Source organism: Jaculus jaculus, chromosome 5, assembly GCF_020740685.1.
Source record: "Jaculus jaculus isolate mJacJac1 chromosome 5, mJacJac1.mat.Y.cur, whole genome shotgun sequence".
Lineage (NCBI taxonomy): Eukaryota > Metazoa > Chordata > Mammalia > Rodentia > Dipodidae > Jaculus > Jaculus jaculus.
This window is the reverse complement of record NC_059106.1, coordinates 167,192,103-167,208,075: the sequence shown is the minus strand read 5'-3', so window position 1 is coordinate 167,208,075 and position 15,973 is coordinate 167,192,103.

Here is a 15,973-nt window from a genome sequence, read left to right as displayed (position 1 = left end):
CCTACACAGAAACAGTACTCTGCGTATAGAAATATTTCAAAATAGGTCAAATAAGCCAGGTGTGGTGGCGCACACCTTTAATCCCAGCACTCAGGAGGCAGAGGTAGAAGGATTGCCATGAGTTCGAGGCCACCCTGAGACTACAGAATGAATTCCAGGTCAGCCTGGGCTAGAGTGAGACCCTACCTCAAAAAAAAAAAAAAAAAAAAAGTTCCTTAGAAACCTTAGACCCTGTGTCATTTCAGATGAAGAGGAAGATCATGCCCTGTAGAATTTATCTCTAATGACTTGTCTTCTGACTTTGGCCTCCTCTCATATTTTGCTTTATTCCTTGCTTTGACCTTCAGACTTAAAACCTTGGGTCTTGTCACTTATGTGCCTCAGTCACCTCCGTGTGTCCTTCTCCCTTTATATTTGTGGGGAGTGTCACCCCAGGGTCTCTTGCCACTGCAAATGAATGTCCCTCCAGGTGAGGAATTGGGATTAAAAGCGTGCACCACCACACCCAGCTTGCCTTTTAAGTTTTTAATCAGCAGAGAAAACAAACCCAATACCCCTAGATGGTATCAGAGAGACTGCGGTTGAGTTTAATGAATAACAGATCCAGGGCTGGAAGGATGGCTGAGCAGTTGGAGCGCTTGCCTGCAAAGCCTCAGAACTCCTGTTCAGATCTCCAGGTCCCACACAGCCAGATGCACAGTGACGTAAGCACCGCATTCCTGGTACATGTAGCCAAGGGGGCGCATGAATCTGGAGTTCGTATGCAGTGGCTAAAGGTCCTGGCACACCCATTGTTTCTCTCTCTCTCTGAAAATAAATAATAAAAAAGATTTAAAAAAAAAAAAAAAACAGGCAGGTCATGGTGACACATGCCTTTAATCCAGCACTTGGGAGGCAGAGGTAGGAGGATCACCATGAGTTCAAGGCCATCCTGAGACTACATAGTGAATTCCAGGTCAGCCTGGGCTACAGTGAGACCCTACCCTGAGAAAAAAAAAAAAAAAAAATCTAGGGAATTCCTTTAGACTGTAAGAGATAAGGACAATCCAGCAACATAAATTGGCTCAAGGACATTCCTCCCTTTTACTTTATGGGTGAGCTGTTAACCCTAAATTGCCTCAGAATAAAAAGGCCCTTGGTAGGTAACTATATTCTTTTACTGAAGTGTTCCAAAATGGTGACCAAAGATGTCAGAGAGGACAGCTTACTTGGTGGCTCTGCTCCCCAGAAAACAAAGGACACATGGACACAGTTTCCAGTCTGAGTGTCCCTGGTGAGCTGGCCTGAAACATGAGCTGTGCTGGATGTATCATCTTGGACCAACCAGTGCCTTCATCTTTGTTTAAGATGAACAGTCATGAACTCTGAGTGGGGGACTTCCCTCACTTAATGAAACATGGGGCTCCCTCAGGGGCAGCGGATCTCCAGCTTTGGAACCCCTCCTCATGTGAGGGTCTGTTTCTGCCTCTTCACGTTTGCTTTTTTTTTTTAATTTTCTTTTTGGTTTGTTTATTTGAGAGAGACAGAGAGGGACAGAAAGAGGCAGATAGAGAGAGGGAGAATGGGTGTGCCAGGGCCTCCAGCCACTGCAAACGAACTCCAGACGCATGCGCCCACTTGTGCATCTGGCTAACGTGGGTCCTGGGGAGTCGAGCCTCGAAACGGGGTCCTTAGGCTCCACAGGCAAGCGCTTAACCGCTAAGCCATCTCTTCAGCCCACATTTGCTTTTTTTGTTTGCTTGCTTGCTTTGTTTTTGTTTTGTGTTTTGTTTTCTAGCCCAGGCTGACCTGGAATTCCCTATGTAGTCTCAGGGTGGCCTTGAACCCACAACAATCCTCCTACCTCTGCCTCCTGAGTGCTGGCTTTATCTTTCAATAAAGGAGAGAGCTGTCCTTGAGCCTGTGAGAGACTTTGGTCTCTCTATCTCTTTTTCCCTGAAGGAGTGAGTACCTTCCCTAGAAACCTGGCCAAGCCCTGGCCACCTGGTGGGAGGGCTCTGCTTTCTTTCCTTCTCTTAAACGTTCTCTCTACAAACTCCATTGTACAATCTGCCTAAACCTCACCATGTGTGTTCCCTGGATCACAGCTACTGAAATTCACAAGAACCCAGAGGTCACTAGCTCCATGGAAGCTGTGCGTGGCTGTGAACTTCCTGAGTGGCAACCCATCCAGGAGCTGAGCAAAGCTCCGTGGCTCTCAAGGACACCCCATCCTTTCATATCATCCATGTTCTCATCTACTAATCTATCACCAGGCTACAAAGACAGATCAGCCTATATCTTAATACGAGTCTGTTCAGCCTGAGGCCACACGTGTCCAAGAGAGGTATGAATGAGGTGCCACATTTGTAGATGACATCATGGCACAATGGCAAAGGCAGCATACCTCTACCCTAATTTCCTCAAGATTAAGGAGTGTTCAACGATAGTGGTGGAACTTGAAACTGACACTTAGAAGATTCTTTGGCTAAGAAGCATAGATTTCCCAATCCTGCCCCTCCCTTCAGGTATCACAATATCAGCTTTTTTTTTTTCCTTCGCTTGCAAAATTAATGGAGTATGGCCTGGAGAGGTGGCTGAGCAGTTAAGGCACTTGCCTACAAATCCAAAGGACCCAGGTTTGATTCCCCAGGACCCACGTAAGCCAGATGCACAAGGTAACATATGCATCTAGAGTTCATTTGCAGTGGCTCTCTCTCTCTCAAATAAATAAATAAATAAATATTTTTTAAAAACCGTGTGTTCCCAGCACACAGGAGGCTGAGGTAGGAGGATCATCGTGAGTTTGAGGCCACCCTGAGACTACATAGTGAATTCCACGTCAGCCTGAGCTAGAGTGAAACCCTATCTCAAAAAAAAAAAAAACAAAAAAACAAAAAAAAACACTGTTTTAGAGCTGGAGAGACAGCTCAGTGGTTAAAGGCACTTGCTTGCAAAGCCTGATAGCCTGGGCTTGATCCTCCAGCACCCACTTAAAGCCAAATGCGCAAATCAACAGAAAAAGGCTCTGATGTTCTCTCTTCCTCTCCTGCCCCGCCCCCCTCAGCTTGCAAATAAAGAAATTTTTTAAAAAACTGGAGAAAGGGCCGAGCGTAGTGGCGCACGCCTTTAATCCCAGTACTTGGGAGGTAGAGGTAGGAGGATTGCCATGAGTTCAAGGCCACCCTGAGATGACAGAGTTAATTCCAGGTCAGCCTGGACCAGAGTGAGATCCTACCTCGAAAAAAAAAAAAAAAAACTGGAGATAGAAGGAATTACAATGGGATTTTTTTTTTATAATCATGGAAAATGTTAATAAAAATTAAAAAAAAAAAACTGGAGATAACCTGAGGTCCCAGTTCCCTTCCCCCCATGGAAAGAACTCATTAGCCCACAACATGAAAGTGCGTGCACTTATCCTACTCAGCGTTCTCTTGATTTTGGAAAGCAGGCTGATCTGCAGTCTTCAGGGAAATTGGATAGTTCTAAAGCCTGCCGGCCTATGTGACCATTCTTGCTAATCCAGCTCAAAGATAGATTCCCACAGGCAGCCGCAGGTGTGCTAGCTGAGTGTTACCTGTAAACCCAAAAACAAAAATCCTTGAGAAAGAACATCCAAGGGCATCTGGTGAAAATTCAGAACATCCATTTAAGAATATTCTTAATTTAAAATGCTTTTCTCAAAAACATAATTCTACGTCGGGCGTGGTGGTGCATACCTTTAATCCCAGCTCTCAGGAGGCAGAGCTAGGAGGATTGCAGTGAGTTCAGGGTCACCCTGAGATACATAGTGAATTTCAGGTCAGCTTGGGCTAGAGGCAAGAGACAAGACCCTACCTCAAAAAAAAAAAAAAAAAAAACAGGGCTGGAGAGATGGCTTAGCAGTTAAGCACTTGCCTGTGAATTCTAAGGAACCCCATTCCCATGTAAGCCAGATGCCCAAGGTATGCATCTGGAGTTCCTTTCCAGTGGCTGGAGGCCCTGATGCTCCCATTCATGCGATCTTCCTACCTCAGCCTCCTGAGTGCTGGGATTAAAGGAGCACGCCACCACACCCAGTAATAATAGCTTTTTAAACTGATTAAAATGTACCTGGTTGTCTAGACTCTTCCTGGCCCCTTAATCGCTACTTTGTCCAGTGATCGGACTCTTGTCTGCGAAGGCCAAGGACCCAGGTTTGACCCTCCAGGTCCCACGTAAGCCAGAGGCACATGGTGGCACATGCGTCTGGAGTTCGTTTGCAAGTGGCTAGAGGCCCTGGGGCACCCATCCTCACTTTCTCTCTGTCTCTAATAAATAAATAAATAAAATCAGAAAAATAAAATAAAGAACAAAAGGGCCTTGGAAAGCTAACAGCATCCTGAGAGCTTTACCTCAAGGTAGGGTCTTGCTCTAGCGCAGGCTACCCTGGAATTCACTCAATAGTCTCAGGGTGTCCTCGAATTCATGGCGATCCTCCTACCTCAGCCTCCCAAGTGCTGGGTTTAAAGGTGTGCGCCACCACTCTTAGCTATTTTCTTTTTTAATTCATTTATTTGAGAAAGATAGAGGCAGAGAAAGAGAGAAAGAGGGAGAGAGAGAATGGGTGCGCCAGGGCCTCCAGCTGCTGCAAACAAACTCCAGACACATGTACCACCTTGTGCATCTTGCTTACATGGGATCTGGAGAGTTGAACCTGGGTCCTTAGGCTTCGCAGGCAAGCACCTTAACCACTGAGCCATCTCTCTAGCCCTGGGTAATTTTTCACCCACCAAAGCAAGGTCAGAAGGTGGGAGACTGTTGACATCCCATTTTGCACTTAAGGAAACAGGCTCACAGCTCTGCACATTATCTGCCAACACACACAGCAGCAACAGGGCAGGTTGGCCTGGCCTGGGCACCTGGCTCAGCCATGGCACAGGCTCCTGACCAAGTGTTACTGCGGTTGTCTTCGTGTTAGGGGTGGCACTTGGACCACTGGCCTCCTACACCAAACAGAGAAGAAAGAAAACTTCTGACTAAAGTCATACTTGTGTGGTGAGGGGATTCCTGCCAAGAATGAGAAGGAAGGTGGTACTGGAATGTTCGCAGAGGTGAGTAAGGAAGATCCTTGTGCCCAGAAAGCTCTAATTCTCAGAAGGTAAGTTAACTGGGCAGGAGAGGACCTGAAGGTCAAACGGCAGGTGGCTGCCCACCTCTAACCTCAGCTGGGCCTTTCCTGTCCCTACAAAGTGTTGCCCTGATCAGGATAGGCAGCAGTTAACCACAGTCCAAGCTCCTGGTCCTGCCAGCTGGGGGCCTCAGGCTCAGAGCTAGCCTGGGTCCTGGACAAGGACCGTGGCGTCTCAGTGTCTTTTCCTGTAAAATGAGAAGCTTTGTGCTCCCAACAGCTGCCCTGGGCTCTGAGCAGCTCAGGCATTTTGAAAGCTGCAAACTACCCCACGTGTCAAGATTTGCCAAAACTGAAAGTAACCCTGCTGGGAAGGCACCAGAAGTTTCTGGAAAGGGCCACATGTTCGCACAGCGGCACATACGGGCATGGTGTGAACATACCACCCAGGCCTTCGTTTCTCACAAATGCCCCAGGAGGAATATTCTGGGACCTTTAACCTCCTTCCTTCCCCATCTGGGTCACTTGTGTGGGGCTGGGCTGATGGTGGCGCTGGAAACTTGCAAAATTAATCTATGTATGTTCCTCTTTTTCGCTGCGATGGTTTAGGCCTGGGAGGGCGCCAAAGGTCGCGTACAGAGCACAGCTGCACAGTACCAGCGGGAGGGAGGGATCATGGTGGACAAGGAAAAACGCATTTGCTGTCACTGGGGGATTTGCAGGGGGCAAGGTTCTCGCCATCAATCAACTGTGTGGACCAGCCACCATCTCAGTTTCCTGTCTGGGCAAGGAGGGCAAGGCTCCCTGTCTGCTGGGCATCTCACAGGCCTCTGCAAGTTAGTTCGCGCTGCAGAGAACCCTCCAGAGCTTCTCTGAAGTTCTTTATTTTTATTTATAAATCCAGACGCATGCGCCCCCTTGTGCATCTGGCTTATGTGGGTCCTGGGGAGTTGAACTTGGGACCTTAGGCTTCGCAGGCAAGTGTCTGAACCACTAAGCCATCTCTCCAACCCTTTATGTTTTAGTTTTGGCTTTTTGGGTTTTTTTTTTTTATTATTTTTTCTGAGGTAGGGTCTCACTGTAGCTCAGGCTGACCTGGAATTCATTATGTAGTCTTAGGGTGGCCGTGAACTCTCAGCAATCCTCCTACCTCTGCCTCCCAAGTGCTGGGATTAAAGATGTGTGCCACCACGTCTGGCTATTATTTTATTTTATTTTATTTTTTATTTTTATAAGAGAATGAGTTAGCACTCCAGGGTCTCCAGCCACTGCAATCGAACTCCAGATGTGTGTGCTACCTTGTACACATGTGCGACCTTGTGAGTTTGCACCACCTTGTACATCTGGCTTACATAGGACTGGACAGTCAAACACAGGCCCTTAGGCTTTACAGGCAAGTACCTTAACTGCTAAGCCATCTCTCCAGCCCTGAAGTTCTGTTTCAGGCCATCTATATCCTGGGGAACTTTAGTCCATTTTTATTTGCTAAAGGGCCATCCGGTCAGCCAGCTCAGTCCTTCCAGCCCTTCTCCCAGGGGGACAGGTGCTCTGAGCCTTGCTCTCCATGGAAGCCCTGGCACACAACCATTCCTGGCCTGGGCCTGCAGTACCTGAGCCCTAGGAAGACTCCCCCACCCCACCTACCTCCTAGAAGGTTCTTTCCTTTCTGCATTGCCTGCCTGGCCAGACACAAAACAAACCACAGGGCTGGAGAGATGGCTTAGTAGTTAAGGCGTTTACCTGCAAAGCCAAAGAACTCAGGTTCAATTCCCCAGGACCCACGTAAGCCAGATGCACAAGGTGGCGCATGCGTCTAGAGTTCATTTACAGTGGCTGAAGGCCCTGGCATGCCCATCCTCCCTCTCTCTCTCCCTCTCTCTTTCTTTGCCTCTTTCTAGTTCTCTGTCAAATAAAATAAAATTTAAATTTAAAAAACAAACAAAGCATAACCAGGTCCTTCATAGAAACCTCTGGAGGGCAGGACGCTAGGGGCCCACAGTTCCTTCGCTTGCTCACGGGGTGTTTGGGTTTGTGAGGGTTGCTAAGACGACACCCACAGGCCAGTCAACAAGACACGGACTCTGGCAAGGCTGGCAGCAGAGATCAAGGTGTCTGGAGGTTGCTCCCTCCAGGCCTCTCCCCTTCTCCAGCAGCTGGCTCTCTTCCCTGGCTCCCCACAGGGTCGTTCCTCTGCATCCATGCCTTCATCTCTTCTTAGAAGGACACCGGTCAGTTGGATCAGAGCCACCCTGATGACCTCATTTGAACTTAATTATCTCTGTAAAGGCCCTGTCTCCACAGTCCATTTAGAGGTCCTGGGGGGCGGGGGTCATGACTTTACATATGGACATGGAGGAAGGCCTACTCAGACTGTCACAGGCAAGTGTCCCTCTGCAGAAAACATGACATGCTTATGTAATAATCCCAAAAGACATCTTAAAGCAGCATTTGTGTTAAAAGGCAAAGGCCTGGGCAATACCAGCTGTACTGTGAGCCAACCGTAAGCAGAAGTGCTCACCAGACACAGGGGAGCTGGAGACCCCTGGCTACCTCTGTCCCTGCCACTGCCACCACTGGGACTTGGCTTCCGTTACCTCCTGGGGAGGAATCCAAAGGGGATCCAAAGGGGCCTGGAAGCAAAGAGAAGCAAGCACATGAGTAGCAACAACGGAAGGTAGAGAAGCGAGCGGGGCCTGCTGGAGGACCAGCCAGCTGCTCAAAAGACACTCTGGGCTGGGGAGTCGGGGCCAGTGGAGGAAGCATTTGCTGCTCCAGCCTGCGTACCAGAGTTTGACCCGCAGACACCCTTGTGAAAACACTGGAAACTGGGGCTGGAGAGATGGCTCAGTGGGTAAGGCACTTGCCTGAAAAGCCTAAGGACCCGGGCATGATTCCCCAGGACCCCTGTAAGCCAGATGTGCAAGGTGACACATGTGTCTGGAGTTTGTTTGCAGCAACTGGAGGCCCTGGTGCACCCATTCTCTCTCTCTCTACTTTTCTCTTTCTCTCTCTTTCTTTCTTTCTCTCTCTCTCTCTCTCAAAATGAATACAAAATACAACTTAAAAAAAAAAAAAACTGGCCCAGAACTTGAGAGGCAGAGGTAGGAGGATTGCCATGGGTCCAAGTCCACCCTGAGACTACATAGTGAATTTCAGGTCAGCCTGGGCTAGAGTAAAACCTTACCTTGAAAATCCTGGAAATTGTGCAGCATGCCGATGGGGAGATGGGAGAATTAATATCCTGGAAGCTCAGACGCACATGACCTCTGGCATGCACTCATCCATGAACATACATACTCACAAACATTGTTAAATATTTTTATTTATTTATTTATTTGCAGGCAGATAGGAAGAGAGAGAAAGAGAGAGAGAGCTCCAGGGCTTTTTGCTACACAAACTCCAGATCCATGCATCACTTTGTGTGTCTGGCTTTACATGGGTACTGGGGAATCAAACCCGGAAGATCCAGCTTTGAAAGGAGGTGCCCTTAACTGCTGAGCTGAACCATCTCTCCAGCCACCCCCCTTTTTTTAATGTTAAAAGAGAGTTGCTGAGAATGGTGGCACAAGCCTTTAATCCCAGCACTCGGAAGGCTGAGGTAGGAGGATCGCTGTGAATTCAAGGACAGCTTGAGGCTACATAGCGAATTCCAGGTCAGCCTGGGCTACAGTGAGAACCAACCTTGAAAAGCCAAGACAAAAAGAAGAAGGAGGAGGAGGAGGTAAAGGAGAAGAAGAAAGAGAGAAAGAAAGAAAGAAAGAAAGAAAGAAAGAAAGAAAGAAAGAAAGAAAGAAAGAAAGAAAGAAAGAAAGAAACAAAGAAAGAAACAAAGAAAGAAACAAAGAAAGAAACAAAGAAAGAAAGAAAAAGTGAGAGAGGTCTGGGAGATGGATCAGTGGTTAAAGGCACTGGCTTGCAAAGCCTGCTGTCCTGGAATCCAATACCCCAGACACAAAAAGTGGTACAAACTATCTGACATTTGTTGGCAGTGTCAAGAGACCATGCAGTGTGCACGCGCACACACACACACATACACACACACACACACCACAAATTTAAAAATAAAAATTAGAGCTGGGTGTGGTGGCCCACATCTTTAATCCCAGCACTTGGGAGGCAGAGGTAGGAGGATCGCTGAGAGTTCGAGGCCAGCCTGAGACTACATAGTGAATTCCAGGTCAGTCTGGGCTAGAGTGAGACTCTACCTCAAAAATAATAATAATAATAATAATAATAATAATAATAGCAGGGCTGGAGAGATGGTTTACAGGTTAAGGCACTTGCCACAAAATCTAAGGAACCATGTTCGACTCCCCAGCTCCCATGTAAGCCAGGCACACAAGGTCACACATACGCACAAGGTCACACATACGCACAAGGTGGCGCACACATCTCAAGTTTGATTACAGTGGCTGGAGGTCCTAGCATGCCAATTCTCTCTCTCTCTCATGAAAAAGGCTAGTCTGTTGGGTTTGCCTCAAAAATAAATAAAAATAAGAGCGTGTGTGTGTGTGTGTGTGTGTGTGTGTGTTGCGTGTGTGTTGTGTGTTCATGCAAGAGATTGTTGGGCTGGAGAGATGGCTTAGCGGTTAAGCGCTTGCCTGTGAAGCCTAAGGACCCCGGTTTGAGGCTCGGTTCCCCAGGTCCCACGTTAGCCAGATGCACAAGGGGGCGCACGCATCTGGAGTTCGTTTGCAGAGGCTGGAAGCCCTGGCGCACCCATTCTCTCTCTCCCTCTATCTGTCTTTCTCTCTGTGTCTGTCGCTCTCAAATAAATAAATAAATAATTTTTTAAAAATAAAAAAAAAGAGATTGTGCATATGTGTGTGTGGAGACCAGAGGATAACCTCAGGTGTCATTCCTCAAGAATGCCATCATCTTGTTTTGTTTGTTTGTTTGTTTGCTTGCTTGTAGGGTCTCACTCTAGCCCAGACCAAGCTGACCTGGAAGTTACTATGTAGTCCTAGGTTAGCCTTGAATGCACAGTGATCCTCCTATCTCTGCCTCCTGTTTGCTGGGATTAAAGGTGTGCATCACCACATCCAGCTACTTTTTAAAAAATTTTTTTTCATTTATTAATTTATTTATGACAGAGAGAGAGAATGGGCACGCCAAGAGTATCTAGCCACTGCAAGCAAACTCCAGACGTGTGTGCCACCATGTGCATCGGGCTTATGTGGGTTCTGGGGAATCAAACTTGAGTCTTTGGGCCTTGTAGGCAGATGCCTTAACCACTAAGCCATTTTTCAGCCCTAATTTTTTTTGTGTCTGTTTTTGTGCCTGGGGAATTGGCTCAGCAGCAAAGCCTAACTGTCCATGAGTTCGTCAATTAAGTTAGACAGCCTAGCTGGTGAGCCCCAGAAATCCTTCCGTCTCTACCTCCCCAGCACTGGGATTACAAACTTGCACCACCACATCCAGTATTTTCTTCTGTGGGTCCTAGGGATTGGATTCACCCTCATGCATGTAAAGAAAACCTCCACCCTGAGCCTTCTTCCCAGTCCCTTGGACATTATGTTGGCATAATCTCCCAACTTCATGAGGAAAGGACACTTGTGATAGCAGATTTTCTCAGGAGGAAACTAGGCACAGAGAGGCTCAGAAGCTTGTCTAAGACTCACCGTGGCAGCGGACAGCCTGCTTGTAGCCATGTCGCAGTCAGCACCTCATTGCAAACATCCAGCCAGACACAGCTTTTGGAAGGAAAGGGTTTGCTTCAGGCTTATAAATTCCAGGGGAACACCATCATTGGTGGAAGAAACTGAATCCCTTCTGTAGATCCAAGCAGAGAAATATCACCAAACAGGAAACGGCAACACCAGCAAGTACACACCACAAGAGCTCTAAACTGCTCTTCCCACACCTTAGACATGGATGCCAAGATCCGCCCCCAGTGACACACCTCTTCCCCAATAAAGTTCTGCCCAAGGGAGACTCAAGAACATTTTTTTTTATTTTTATTTTATATATTTATTTTATTTTATTTTATTTTATTTTATTTTATTTTATTTTATTTTATTTTATTTTATTTTATTTTAAGAGGGGGAGAGATGCACTCCAGGCTTCAGCCACTGTAATCAAACTCCAGACATGCCATTTAGTGGTCAGGTGCTCACTGTAATCGAACTAGAGATGCGCCACCTAGTGGGCATGTGCGGCCTTGCACTTGCCTCACCTTCGTGCATCCCACTAATGTGGGATCTGGAGAGTTGAACATGGGTCTTTAGCCTTTGCAGACAAGTGCCTTAACAGCTAAGCCATCTCTTCAACCCAGGCCACATACTTAAACCACTGCAAGCCCCCTTGTAAGCAATTTGAATGAAAGGAGGAGGGGCTACTCACCTGCCACCCAATCAAAGCTAGAAAAGAATATCTGCCAGTTTGGCCAGAGAGACGGCTGCTGGCAGGAGCTGGGGCAGAAGACCTCATGGGGGAGGTGTGTCTGGACCATGTTAAAGCTCTGGACAGGGCTGACTCCTGGTGGGCAAGGGCATGCCAGTGCAGACAGGACATGAGGCCTCCTTCCCAGCTGTGCAAAGCACCATCTCCAGATGCCCACCCACATTCCCAGCTTCCCGGCTTGTGACCCTGGCCTGACCTCTGGAGGAACAGGCATCTGAACTCCTACCTTGTAGAGTTGACAGAAAATAAGAAGCCAGGCGTGGTGGCACACGCCTTTAATCCCAGCACTCGGGAGGCAGAGGTAATGAGGACTGCCATGAGTTCAATGCCACCCGGAGGCTACACAGTGAATTCCAGGTCAGCCTGAGCTACAGTGAGACCCTACCTCAAAAAAAAAGAAAGAAAGAAAGAAAGAAAGAAAGAAAGAAAGAAAGAAAGAAAGAAAGAAAGAAAGAAAGAAAGAAAGAAAGAAAGAGAGAAAGAAAGAAAAGAAAAGGAAGAAAGAAAATGAGAAAGGAGATGAGGTACCCCCTCACTCTCTGCCAGAGGGCCTGGGCACACCAGCCCTCCCTCCCTCTGAGCTCTCCTGCCACTGTGGCAGGCAGGTGGCTGTGCCATGGCAGAGGGAGCCCCTCCCTGGGTCCATCAGGATGAGGCCAGCGTGCTGTGAGCCCAGCGAAGCCGGGCGATCTATAATTGAACCCTCATTAATAACGCAGCAGGGGTCCTGCGCAAAGCAGCTCCTGCGCAGCAAACCAGCGAGTTTCCTCTTAGAACCTACAGAGCCTAGAGGTCACAGTCCACACGAGACCTCCAAATGCTTGCCCTCCCGGGCGTGGGGTTTGGGTTCATAAGGCTTCTGGCATCCAGATGGCCAATACCCACTGCTCTGTGTCCCCACCACCCAGTCCTGTGACCGGCTCCCCTTGTCCGGGATCCACAGCTGTACCCGCAGCTCGAGCCACTGTCCATCTCTCCAGGTACCCGGTACCAAGGTGGGGCTGAGTGCTTGCCGAGAGTGCCGGCTGGGTTTCCTCGGGGATGTAGCGCAGCGGCAGAGGCTTGTCACACATTACGGCGAGGCCCTGGGTTCAATCTCTAGCACCTCGTTTCTCCCTCAAAAAAGATGAAAATGACAAATGTTATGTCTTTTTTTTTTTTTTTTTGAGGTAGGGTTTCACTCTAGCCCAGGCTGGCCTGGAATTCACTATGTAGTCTCAGGGTGGCCTCGAACTCACACTGATCCTCCTACCCCTGTCTCATGAGTGCTGAGATTAAAGGTGTGCCCCACCACGCCTAGCTGTTATGTCTGGGTTTATTTTTAATACTTTTTGTGTTGTTTTGTTTTGGTTTTCAAGGTAGGGTCTCAGTTTGGTCCAGGCTGACCTGGAATTAACTATGTGGTCTCAGGGTGGCCTCGAACTCACAGCAATCCTCCTACCTCTGCCTCCCGAGTGCTGGGATTAAAGGCGTGCACCACCCCACCCTGCTTATTTTTAATATTTTTTTAATTTTTATTTTTAAATACTTTTTATTTATTTATTTGCAAGCAGAGGGACAGAGAGAGAGGTGCATACACTACATGGTGCATCAGGCTTTACGTGGGTACTGGGGATTCAAACTCAGGCTATCAGACTTTGTAGGCAAGTGCTTTAACCCTCTGAGCTGTCCATTTATTATTTATTTATTTATTTGCAAGCAGAGAAAGAGAGAAGAGAGACAGACATATAGAATGAGAATGGGTGTGCCCAGGCCCTCAACCACTGCAAATGAACTCCAGAGCATGTGCCACTTTGTGTATCTGGCTTTATGTGGGTACTAGGGAGTCAAAAATTGGGTCATTAGGCCTTGCAGGCAAGAACTTAACCTCCAAGCCTTCTCTGCAGCCCTGTTATGTCTGTTTGAATACAATTAAATGAATGAATTACAAAAGAGCACCGTCTCAGTCAAGTTAGGGGCTGGACTCCTGGGAACCTTGTGGCCCCATTCTTTGAACAAGCCGGACTAGCCTGTGGGGGCCTCAGGTATGCAGCCATCCTTGTCTCCCTTGAGGACCTGGCGGCCAGTCTACCACGAGAGAGCAAGGACCCTGACTTGCCAGCAGACCTCAGGTGCCGGTGAACCCAGTTCAACAGAGCGGCTGGGCCCGCTGTGGACAGCGTGGGCTCCTGAGCTTAGACATGGTTTGGAGTGAAGCGGGCTGGATCATGGCTGGAGTTAACCAAAAGTCCCACTAACCGCTTGCCCTGGACAGCTCACCGAAGAGGTCAGTCGCAATCTACTTCCATGGCAACAGGGAGACTGCCCCCAGCCCCTTGTGTTCCCAGGAGTAACACGCATCAGTTTCCAGGGACATGAAGCGGTGTAGTTCACAAGGCCACGGGCGCTGGCGTAGGGTGTCGTTTCAAGTCCAACTGCGTGGGGAGGCGACCGACTCACAGCGCTGAGCGCCGCCGGCTGCAGGGTGTGCGGCCGGAGCATTGGCAGAGATTTCCAGATCCCCAGAACTCCGTGCATTTCTGTGTCAGAGAGGGAAAACAAGGCTGGGCACAAGGCAGATGCCCGTTTTCTTTCTTTTTTCCTTGTTCTTTGAGGCAGGATTTCACTTTAGCCCAGGCTGGCCATGAACTCATCCAGCTCACTCAGCCTCCCGAGTGCTGGAATCAAAGGCATGAGCCAGCTGCATATGGTGGCGCACGCCTTTAATTCCAGCATTTGGGAGGCAGAGGCAGGAGGATCACCATGAGTTCAATGCCAATCTGAGATATTCCAGGACAGCCTGGGCTAGAGGGAGACCATACCTCAAAAAACATAAACAACCTGCACAATAAAACAGAATTGTACATACAAAAAAAAACAAACAAATAAACAACAAAAAAATGCACATGCCTTTAATCCCAACAAGACCCTACCTTAAAAAAACAAAAAAGACATGAGTTACTATGTCCAACTTTCTTTCTTACTTTCTTCATATTTTACTTATTTTACATTTTTTATACTTAGTTATTTGAGAGAGAGATAGAATGGGTTGCCAGGGCCTCTAGCCACTGCAGAAAAACTCTAGATGCATGTGCCACCTTGTGCATCTGGTTTATGTGGGTCCTGGATAATTAAACCTGGGTCTTTAGGCTTCACAGGCAAGTGCCTTAACCACTACGCCATCTCTCCAGCACCTTTAAAATATTTTTATTTATTTCTTTGCAAGAATAAATAAAGAATAAAAAGAGGCTTACTAGAGCCTCTTGCTGTTGCAAATGAACTCTAAATGCTTGTGCCACCTTGTGCATCTGGCCTTACATGGGTTCTGGGAAACTGAACCCAAACCATCAGGCTTTCAAGCAAGTGCCTCTAACCACTGAGGAATCTTCTAAGCCCTCGTTAGTCTTTTTTTTTCTGGTTTTTCAAGGGAGAGTCTTGCTCTAGTCTAGGCTGGTCTGAAATTCACTGTGTAGTCAGGGTGGCCTCAAACTCTTATTGATCCTCTTACCTCTGCCTCTGGGATTAAAGGTGGCTTTCATTTGTCTTTAGATTTTTTTAAATTTTTTAAAAATTTTTAAAAGATTTTGCACTGCAAAGGACACTGTGAATAAAGCGAAAAGGCAACCTACAGAATGGGAAAAAAATCTTCGCCAGCTATATATCTGACAGAGGATTAATATCTAGGATATACAAAGAACTTTAAAAGTTAACTAATAAGGAATCAAACAAGCCAATCAAAAAATGGGCTATGGAGCTAAATAGAGAGTTCTCAAAGGAAGAAATACGAATGACATATAAGCATCTAAAAAAATGTTCTACGTCACTAGTCATCAGGGAAATGCAAATTAAAACTACATTAAGATTCCATCTTACTCCTGTCAGATTGGCTACCATCATGAAAACAAATTATCATAAATGTTGGCGGGGATGTGAAAAAAAAGAAGAACCCTTCTACACTGCTGGTGGGAATGCAATCTGGTCCAGCCATTGTGGAAATCAGTGTGGAGGTTCCTAAAACAGCTAAAGATTGATCTACCATATGACCCAGCTATAGCACTCCTAGGCATATATCCAAAGGACTCATCTCATTTCCTTAGAAGTACGTGCTCAACCATGTTTATGGCTGCTCAATTTATAATAGTTGGAAAATGGAACCAGCCTAGATGTCCCTCAACTGATGAGTGGATAATGAAGATGTGGCACATTTATACAATGGAGTTCTACTCAGCGGTAAAGAAAAATGAAGTTATGAAATTTGCAGAAAAATGGATGGACCTGGAAAGTATTATACTAAGTGAGGAAACCCAGGCCCAGAAAGCCAAGCGCCACATGTTCTCTCTCATATGTGGATCCTAGCTACAGATGATTGGGCTTCTGCGTGAGAAGGAAAAAGCTCAGTAGCAGAGGCCAGTAAGTTCAAAAGGAGATATAAAGGGAAGAGAAAGGAAGGGAGGAGGATACTTAATAGGTTGGTATTGTATATATGTAAGTAAAATGATTGAGCTGGGGAGGTAATATGATGGA